Source organism: Mytilus edulis, chromosome 12 (assembly GCF_963676685.1).
Source record: "Mytilus edulis chromosome 12, xbMytEdul2.2, whole genome shotgun sequence".
NCBI lineage: Eukaryota > Metazoa > Mollusca > Bivalvia > Mytilida > Mytilidae > Mytilus > Mytilus edulis.
This window is the reverse complement of record NC_092355.1, coordinates 7,678,599-7,689,739: the sequence shown is the minus strand read 5'-3', so window position 1 is coordinate 7,689,739 and position 11,141 is coordinate 7,678,599. Positions and strand designations below refer to the sequence as shown.

General features: G+C 32.1%; 1 long non-coding RNA gene across 1 annotated transcript; it reads right to left on the bottom strand.

Moving 5' to 3' along the window:
- Positions 1-4,720: 4,720 nt before the first annotated feature.
- Positions 4,721-7,567, bottom strand: LOC139499620 (uncharacterized). The gene is made up of 3 exons (XR_011658230.1): positions 7,496-7,567; positions 6,733-6,804; positions 4,721-4,792 (listed from the first exon to the last, which is right to left on the bottom strand). It is a non-coding gene; the product is annotated as an uncharacterized lncRNA (long non-coding RNA).
- Between the last annotated feature and the right edge of the window lie 3,574 nt (positions 7,568-11,141).

The following is an 11,141-nucleotide window of genomic DNA, read 5'->3' as shown; positions in this document are numbered from 1 at the left end:
GTATAAAATGGACAATTTTTAATGTATTTTAAGTCATTGACTAATAAACATTGTTATACATTATTTGGCGATATTTCGAAAAAAAATTGTATGCATTTAGAACTCGGTGATATGCATTTAAAAAGAAAACATGATATGAGTAGTATTTATACTTCTTAAGATTCAATCAATTAAAAATCTATAATTGAATCAATAAAGATGCATATACAATACAATTATAGAACAACGGTAGGGAGTTTACAAATCAATCAGATTAATGTATCTAAAGAATTAAGACCGCGAAAGCATTTCTATTGTGAGTGGAAACACATACACATCGTGATAGTGACCGACAAACTCCTACACGATACTAGGCTTTAATTTGTTTGCTCCAAACGCGCGTTTTGTTAACATAAAACTCATCAGTGGCGCGCGAATAAACTCCAAGACTCGAAGACCAACTCAAATATAAGGCAATAGAGATATGAACTGAAAATTTCTAGTTTGGCTATAGCAATATAGATCTGGAGTAGAAAAACTTTCATGTTATGAACGATTAAAAAATTTATAAATAGACAATTTACCGAAATGACTGCATATTTCAAAATTTATGTAAACCCCGATTTTGTTTTTTGTCCATGGATTTATGAGTTTGAACAGCGGTATACTACTGTTGCCTTTATTAAACATGGCAAAGCTGACTAGTGTAAACACGTGTTTCAAGGGGATTTCAGTCTTTATTTTTATTCACCCTGGCGGAGCATTTTTTGAGTCAGGATATGACCCCTGTTCAATTCCCAAAAATTGAATTTGTTAACTGGATTTGTTCTTTCTTAATCTATATACAAGATTTGAACTGTCGCCTCAAATTCACATATAACCGCTGTGAAAAGGGAAGTTGACAACGGGAAAGTTTAAATCGTAATGTTTGTCGTATATTTTAGATTTGTAAATGCTAAGCAATAGATCAATTATGTAACAGACATTCTAGTTTCGGTATTACCTAAAGGACAAGCATCCTTTGAATATGTGAAATAAAAGCAACCACTGAAGTGACAGGATATCATCAATGAATCATAAAGAAAAAAAAAAGAACTTAGAAAGATGCCCTTTTTTCTTTTTCTTCGTGAACGTTAGTGTGAATTATGCTTCATATAAGTACACAAACAAGTCGGCCAATAGGGATGCAGTATAAGTACTTATTACGTTTATAGTTTGCAGTTGTTTGCACAAAGAAATCAACACGTTATACATTGCATGCGTCCCAAGCGCTTTTTGGGATTTACCTTCATCAGGAACGCTCAAAGCCGAATATTTGAAAGCCAATGATGAATAAGAACTGAAACAGTTAAAGAGCTTTATAACAAACAAAAAAAGACCTAAAAAATAGCCAAATCCATCTACATTGAAGTACCGACTACTGGGCTGAGGAAACCCTCGGGGACTGATAGTCCACCAGCAGAGATATCGAACCAGTGCTGTAAAAAATGAAAACAACACGCTATAAATTTCATGCGTTCGAAGCACTTTTCTGGATTTATCTTTATCAGCAACGCTCTCTAACTATCTAATATCAACCCATGCTTTTTATGATGTGCTCAAAATGGAGTGTATCAGACATGGGGATGAAGAATGAACACAAGAACATTGACACAATGGATTGATTGATTGCACGTCCAGTGACCATCATGACAATATATATAAAAATAAGAAGATGTGGTATGATTACCAATGAGACAACTCTCCGCAAGAGACCAAATGACACAGAAATAAACAGCTATAGGTCACCGTACGGCCTTCATCAATGAGCAAAGCCAATACTGCATAGTCAGCTATAAAAGGTCCCGAAATCACAAATGTAAAACAATTCAAACGAGAAAACTATCGAACTAGTTAATGTACAAAAAAAAAAAAAAAAACCAAATATGTAATACAACAACACCACTGAATTACAGGCTCCTGACTTGGGACAGGCACATACATACATAATGTGGCGAGGTTATACATGTTTATAACGGATTAATGGTAAATTAATATGTAGATAACCACTCTTTTCTACAATATCGCCATACTCTATCAGACTACAAAGTAACAATTAGGACAAACTTCTGTCATTTCGATTAGAATAGTCGTTTACTAGTGGTACAGGATCTGCCTACCATACCGGAGAATCTGAGTTCACGCCCAGTTTTTAATGGCGTTTTATTGCTCAGTCTTTAGTTTTTCCATGTCTTGATATATGAACTTGTATTTCTATCGTTGGCTTTCGTATGTTCGTAGCATTGTCACTTTAACTCGACCAATGAGTTCTAAATGTCCCCCTTTATCTTCCACCTCTTTTTTTTCATATATTTAAAACCACAAAACCACATTATATTGATGTTTAACTTCACTGACATTATCACATTGTGCCACAAAAACAAGTCTGCCTGTAAACTGTTAAAACTATTACCAACATCAATGTTTTGTGATGAAATATTATTTCTCAGAAGCATCACGAATACGTCAACCTCATATTTATTCATTAGGTGTTTGCAATGTAACAATCTAATACGCCGTCTCAGGATCTAATGAATACTGGGAAATTTTTAATTATTTTCATTATAATTTCAATCATTTAGTAAAAATGAAAGAACATTTCTTTTTTAAAATTGTATTGTGATGTTAAAAATAAACCATACTTACATCCTCCTAAGTTTTATATTCGACGAAAACAACCCCGATGGTAGACTGTTTAAGTTATTTTTTTCCATTTTTCTGGAAAAAAAGTATCATTGATTTCAGTTGAAACACGTATTACTTAAGGGCAAACCAATTTGAACTGCATTACTTCATAGAAAAAAGAGAAGAAACATGGTCGTATGCATATAGTTTGATTTATTAGTGCCTGTTCCATACAAGACTTTTTTGTTTCTCAGTCATTTAGTTAATTTTGATTATTTTCGTCAAAATAACTTTGTTGTATGCATCCCAAAAAGAACGCCCTTAAAGTATTAAATATGTTTTGATATAGTTGTTTTCATTTTATGGTAATGATTTTTTATTGGATGCTTGAAATCCAGTTGGAACTATTTATCTATTTTTAGGATCAACATAATGCATGAGATGATTATTTCTTGCTTTGTTCTAAAAAAACATACGGAGTAAGGTGGCTATATTGATATGCACATGATGCATGTTGACCTTTTTTTCATATCGATTTATCACACGTGCGTTTGAATCGATCGGATTAATATATGCAATAGAAAAACGTGTATGTGGAAAAAAATCAGGGAGAAACTACTTTTGGAGCGGCATGGGGACTAAAATTTACGGAATTCTTTTTTTTTTTATTGAAAAGTCATTTTCCCCTAACAGGAGTGGGAAAATCTAAAGAACTGGGAATAGAATTGGAGTGGCCTAAACAACGTTTAGATTCGTAAGGCGATTCGATATTCTATATTAAATATTTCACTTTTCATTTCGAATAATTGCTTAGGTAATAGAACTCGATTTATTTTTCTCATGAAACCCTTATTTACGGTATGGTGATTACATATTTACGACTATTTATGATCATTTTCATTGAGAACTATTGGTTCGATGACAGGACTATATACATTTTTATTCTTTTTAAATCTTCATGCACTGCATGTAATATTGTAACATAAGATTGTCCTTAAATTCAAAAGTATATGAATACAAAATTTTTATCATTTTCATTTAAGCAAAATTACAAAAGACAAAACAATATTAGACATATCATGAAAATCAGATGCACTTTTCTAATCACCAACCGGCTAATGTTTTTCTTTAATTCCAAAGTACAGGCAAAAATATAGCAAATTCTATTTTCCTACATATAATATTGGCTGAGACCAATCAAACGACATCTTACATACTCTTGCATACTCTTACAACGTGAAGGCGATAACCCGTCATTCATCGCGGTATCTAATTAGTAAAAGTAAAATTAAAAAATACCGAACTCCAAAGAAATTTCAAAACGGGAAGTCCCTGATGAAATGGCAAAATTAAAAGCTTAAACAGATGAAACGAATGGAAAACAACTGTCATATTCCTGACCTTGTACAGACATTTCCTTATGTAGAAATTAGTAGATTAAACCTGATGTTATAGCTAGCTAACCCTCTCACTTGTATGACACTAAAAATACATATCATCATAATGACAACAATGTGTGAACATAACAATCAGACACAACCGGAAAAAAATATAAAAAATATGGGAACAGTCGGCAATTTTGATTATAATCTCTATCACTTTAAAAACAAACAAATATGTCAACAAAGAAAAACAAAATGGCATAAGTACCGAGCCACGACAAAAAGATATTACCAAAAATGGAAAACCAGTAAAGGTTAATAATTTACAAAGACAAATAAAAGAACACTCTATAACGTAATTAAGATGATAAACAACGTCAGGACCTAGAATCTATTCATCAAGACCATCTTGTATCATTTGTGAAGTTGATACGGAATATTTATCACCAAGGTCTTGGTATCTGTACTATGTCTTGAATATTCCAATCATTGGCGATAACACTGACATGCCATCAATTCATTCTATATCAAAAACTATAAAGTTTTGTTTGCCAAAAATTAACTGGTGGACTATGTGTTGTGTTATATTTGTGAAGTTTCAAAAACATTTACCGTCTAACAAGCCTCCATGCATTTACAGTTCAATATTCAAAAATGAATTTACTCTTTCGATGTTAAACATGCATTATACTTACACGACTTCAAGGTTTATGTTCGCCGAAAAGAACCCTTCTGGTACACTACTTAAACGGTTGTCACTCAAATCTCTGGAAAATATATCAACGATTCATGTTGAAGTAAGTCAGTTTTTTTTTTTGAAACAAGTGCTAAATAAGGTAGCACAACAGTTTATACTTTGAAAAGGCCATTATTTATGTTTGAAATGATGTATCTGTGTTGTCTATCTAGATTCAAAGACATGGGGTATTCAAAGAAAGACGAATCAATGAGTTCGTGATTTAATACACTGTTACACTTATTGCCAATTAGGGAATATTATTAAGGTTTAATATTTGGATACAATCTTTAATATTTTTGGTAACTTTCTATTTTAGAAATTAAAGCTTTCTATTTTTTAGCTAACAATTAGTAATTAGCTGTTTGCCATTTACCGATTTGATTCTGTTATTGCGATGATAAACTGTTTCCCTTTGGCATTTTATACTGGTTAAATACAGGAAAAAACTGGCTGCAACCCATGGAAAGCATGATAAGCTAATAGTGACATGAATAAAAAAAATATAACAATAAGAAGATGTGGTATGATTGCCAATGAGACAAATATCCACAAAAGTTGAGATGAAGTGGATGAAAGCCATCATAGGCAACCATACGACCTTCAACAATGAGAAATACCCATACCGTATAGTCGGCTGTAGCAGGTCCCGACATGAAAAATATGAATCAATTCACTTGGGAAAGCTAACAGCTTTATTGAAAACAAAACAATTTACGAAACACAAATATGACAGACAAAAGCAACGACTACCATTGAACTACAGGCTCCTGATTTGGAACAGGCACATATAGAATGTGGCTGGGTCAAGCTAGTTTACTGGCGCCAAACCATCCCCCTTACCTGGGACAGTGGTCTAACAGTACAACATAGGAACAAGCTATAAAACAATCAGTTCAAAAGGGCTTAACTCGTCAGATCGATACAGATCAGAATACAATTAACAAAAACAGAGACCAGATGTGACAAGATTTCTATACATCCCACAACAAACAAAGATACTTAATAAACATCTGACAGTACTCGCAGTTACTGACAGCTAGTTCGAAGCCAATAGCAACTAATAAAAAATCATTAGTGTAAAGACGTCATTAATATTTAGAGAAAAACATCACATTGTGCAATGCCATAATATAGGTATTTACGGATAGAAGAACCATGAATGTGCATATGTGTATAACAATAATATTTGGTATGGTTTTAATTAATTGATAACTGATAACAAAATCAATAGTTATAGCAAATTCGTTTTAACCAATTTTTAACGAAAATTTAAAACTAATGATATCAAACGTGTTTAGCTAAACAAATTATTAAATGTATTTAAAAAAAAGATCTGAAATTACACCCTTTACGCGCAGACAAATATTTCCTTTTCCGCAAGCTGTTCATTGTCAACGAAAATGTATGTCTCTCCTAAGAGAAACAATTATTATGGTCTAATTAATCATAAATATCTAAAATTGATCTTTATAATGAACTTTATATGACGCGAAAGCCTCATATACTGCATTTGCTACTGCAACTTAAAACTTTAGCATTTCCTTATGGCATTAATACAAAATCCTTTAACATTGAAATCAAGCATAAGGGCAAGAATTGGAAAGTAATATGAAGATATTTGACAAATTTTCATAAAACCAAACCGATTGAACCTAGTCTGATTCAACAACCTCTTGAACTCGCCCAATGCAAGCGATCACAAGACCACCAAGGCGGTCTTGTTTTCTTGAAAGTAAGTGGCGACCGGGCTTACCTGTCATCAGATTTTGATACTAAAACTATTCAAGATTTTTAAACAACATTGCATTGCATCAACGATTCTACCATGTGGTATCTTATTAGTACAATACAGAAGTGTTGCTTCTACAACCGTCTTTTTCCTCAAGCCTCCCTTCATTATAATTTCAAATAGATAGTAACACTCTATTTTGAAATTGTATTGTAATGTTAGACAGGTATTATACTTACATTTTATCAAGTTTTATGTTCGATAAAAGCAACCCTTGTGGTAGACTGCTTAAGTTATTGCCATTCAGATCTCTGGAAAAAAAGAAATCATTTGGTTTGTATTGTAACAATAATTTCTCAGTTGGAACATTATTACTTAAACAACATATTTATTCACGTTTCAGTTCGAAACTTTGATGTATAATAGAACTAGAATTTTTCACTTGAACCCTCATGAACCGTATATACTACTGTAACTTATGACATTCTTTATATTTCTTATATGATAAACACAACATCCTTTACAGTGTGAATAAGTACAAAACATGGCAACATATTAAAGAAATAGGAAGATTCCCGGATTTAAGTAAAAGACCGACACAATGCCTCGGTCTGTTTAATTTTCTCGCTAACCAGGTCACAGTCCAAAGAAATGGTATCCTAATCGGACACACCATTGTAATTTCCACCTGCTTATATTTGATTTAATTGCGAATTACTGCGTATAGGCGTAGAACAGCAAAACCAATAATATAATATAAATTCAATCATATTACAATATTATAAGTAGGTCTTGGACTTAAAGCAGCGTCATTTTGAACTTCTGGCGTGTACGGTATTTAAAAAGTTTTCTTATCCCCATTTAAGTCCGGAACGACAATCCGATAGTCTGCAACTAACTTTCTGGATATCCAAAATTACAAGATTAAAATATATCTACTATATGTTCTTAATTAAAATCTAGTATATAAAAAAAATATACTTTTTATTTTATTATACTTACAATTCTTCAAGGTTAATGTTCGACGAAAACAACTGTGCTGGTACACTTGTTAGACTATTATCCTCTAAATCCCTTGAAAAATACCAATGTTTTGTTTAGAAATATTTCTATGTTATATCACCTTATACTATCCAATGTAGCAATTCATAAGGAATATAATGTTAAGATAAGGAGATTGGTATGAGTGCCAGTTCAAAAACAGCCCTCATGATTCCACACAACTTGGTTAAGCAAATAATTGTCATCAGACGGCATACTGAGCAACATCCATACCGTACAATTTACATCCATACCGTACAATCCACATTAGAAATGTAAAACAATTACACAAAACAAAAACAGACGTTAATTAAAAAAAAACCCACAATAAATGAATAATTAATATGACTGGCAAAAGTCCGGGATACTACCGAACACAGACCTTTCAGACATATTATGAAATTTAGCTATTAACCTTGGATATAGTTAATCACAATTTTTAGATCTATTGGTGTAAATGACTTTGAGAAACACTCTATATTGATTAAATATTATACTTACAAAAGCGTTATATTTTTGTTCGACGTAAACAAGTTCATTGGTAAACTTGTTAGTAACAGATTATCCTTGATATATCTGGAAATAAATCAAAAATATGTGATGGATTAAGTGCTTTCTTCGTTAGGTCACTGACACTTCAACATCATTTTGATTTTGTTAGGATATCACATTATTGATTATCAAATAATTTACATCTCATTTAGATATTGGTATGATTGTTTCCCCTGGAAGTTCCGTGTACTGCACATTGTTACATTAAACAATCATCCAATTTCTAATGGCATGAATACTGAATATTTTACGATGACAACAAGGGCATGGAAAAGACGTTAGATAAAATTGAGAATGGAAATGGGGAATGTGTCAAAGAGACAACAACCCAACCATAGAACATAAAACAAAACAGCAGGTTTAGATGATATGGAAATATCCCGCTGATAGTACTTGACCGACACAAAAAGTGGTTAACAAGGTAACAATCCGACAAGCCACGATAATTTACCACATTTGGCTGATTTTGAACTAACTTGTTTCTGTTAAATTTAAATGCTTTGTGCGTGGCCATGAAACATAAACCAAATAATTATAATGTCTTTAAATTCAATCAATATTGAATTAAACCTAATAAATCGTATGATGATGTTTTCACGCTATCACGAGAACACAAAAGGCGGAATTTTAAAATAAATATTTGTCCTGGTTTTTTTTTCAACAAGTGGCGGAATTTCCATCACTTGATTCAATGCTTAAACTCTACATATGTGTTAACGCAAATAACATACTGCAGTGTATACTACCTGTGCATATTTGTTTTCCTCTAGGCGTCGCAAAAGCAAATATGGTCTTACTTTATTTCGTTTCGTCTGACAAATCTGTCTTCTTTTTAATTTCAATCTTAGTTTTTTGTGTTTTGACAGATTTTATCCATTGTTTTTCTAGCGATGATCATGTCGCTCAATATGAAAAGATTGTGTAGTGCTTTTTTATTGTTTTTCATTTCGCAATGTCTATTTTTCAGGCTTCTTTTGTGTCATCTGACTTTCATACCTCACTTACACCTCATCATGTTTCAAGAAATTAAAGCACTTTTCTTTCATTGGATAAACATCACATTCACACACCATTTCATTTACAACAACTATTTCAAATAAATATTATGCAGACCAACAGCGGTATTTCAATATCAATTTATTGGATACCAAAATTAAACAAAATTATTTTTACATTATATCTTCTTGCTTACAATGTGTTTATTATGAAGTACAAAGGTGTTACTTCGAAAATCCTTCTCGTTTCCGTTCATTTTGACGTCGATCTTTTAAAAGGAACTCTCTTATTAAATCTGTATTTTGTTGTTATATACTTATCTAACTTACACTTTCTTAAGGTTAATGTTCTTCGAAAATAACTCTTCTGGTAAACTGCTAAATGTATTTTTATTCAAAAATCTAAAAAACAAATTGTCGAGGATTTGTGAAGAAAGTCGGGTATAACATAAATGAGCTATTTTCACGTCAGTACATAAGTACTTCCTACTGGGTTTATGATGGTCCACAGCACCAAATTTCGAGGCAAAATCAATAAACATCCTCGGCATGAGAATATTGAAACCCATGCAATTTAAAAACGTATAATTTCTATCGTTTTTTATTATAATAATAACATTTACATTAGTTGCAATGACACACGATTAACAGACCCATTTGCTGCTACAGGCGAAATCGGTTTAAACCTCAAGCATCTAAAAAGATGATTACAGTTTTATTTAACGTTAAGAAAAGTATTAAATGATTTCAGGAAGTACAACACTTGATTCTTGATTTTCATTCCAAAGGGTTCGCACTAGGAATCATTTCTGCGTATGTCAGTTTATTTTAGACTTATGAGTTTTAATTGTCCCTTTTGTATCTTTCGGCTCTCTTTTACGAACAATCTCTTAAAATATTCTGAATATTCTTTTAAAAAGAAAAAGAAACTGTCTTTTTTAACATTATTTTTATGACAAATATCAAACTTACATTATCCTCAGGTTTATGTTCTTTGAGAACAACCCGCCTGGTACACTGCTTATAGTATTTGTACCCAAATCTCTGAAGACAAAAGTATCGATTAGTTGTGAAGAATGTAGGGTACAATATAAATTAGCTATTTATAAAATCGTGTTTGATCGTCAAGACTCCATTCCTTTAGTTTTATTATTTAAAGAAAAAAACAAACTTTCATAACCTTAATGTCTAATATTCATTTCAAAGAAAGGTTGACTGCAGACGTTGGATTGAAGTTGGATTAAGCTCACACTGATTGTACTTGAAGAAAATATTCTGTTTCGACAAAGCTTCTTGTGTTGTTTTTTTAGATCGATGGTAGAAGTGAATTGTCCCATCCGGGTTCACGTGAATAGTAATCGCTAGTTACATAGTAACAATATTCACGGTATCAATTTTCTAACAGATGCGCATTTCCACATTTATTGTCAATTTATTAACAAACGATGGAAAAATATACGAAAGTCAAAAACCTAATACAGACTTTCTAGAGATGATAAAACCACAAAGGATCAAAAGTAAAGTGACACCCGGACAAGGAATGAGAGCTTTGCATGCAGAGATATAAATGTACTTATACTAAACCTTTTAGTAGCAAATTTAAATAGAACAATATCCATATTTTCATTTTAGTATCAATGTTTTGGCTACTGGGATGGTGATACCTATAGGGATTAACTAGCGAATTATTAATGTACGTCATGGCCAACCGCACCACACATCATCACTGCAATAACTATCCTCGGGATGAGGATGTTAAATTTCGTGCAAATCATTATGTCGACCAAAGAGTTCAATAAGTCATAATTTCGGTCGTTCTCTATCGTGACATGATTTGTGGAGAATGTATGGTACAATATAAATGAACTATTTTTAAAATTGTGTTTGTCCATCAAGACACCGTTCCTTTTGTTTTAGTATTTGAAAAAAAACTTTCAGCCTTAATGTCTTATATTTCTTTCAAAGAAAGGTTGACTGCAAATATTTGCTTGGTGTTAGATTGAGATCAGACTGGGAATATTGAAACCAATGCAATAAATGATGTCAACCCAACAATTTAA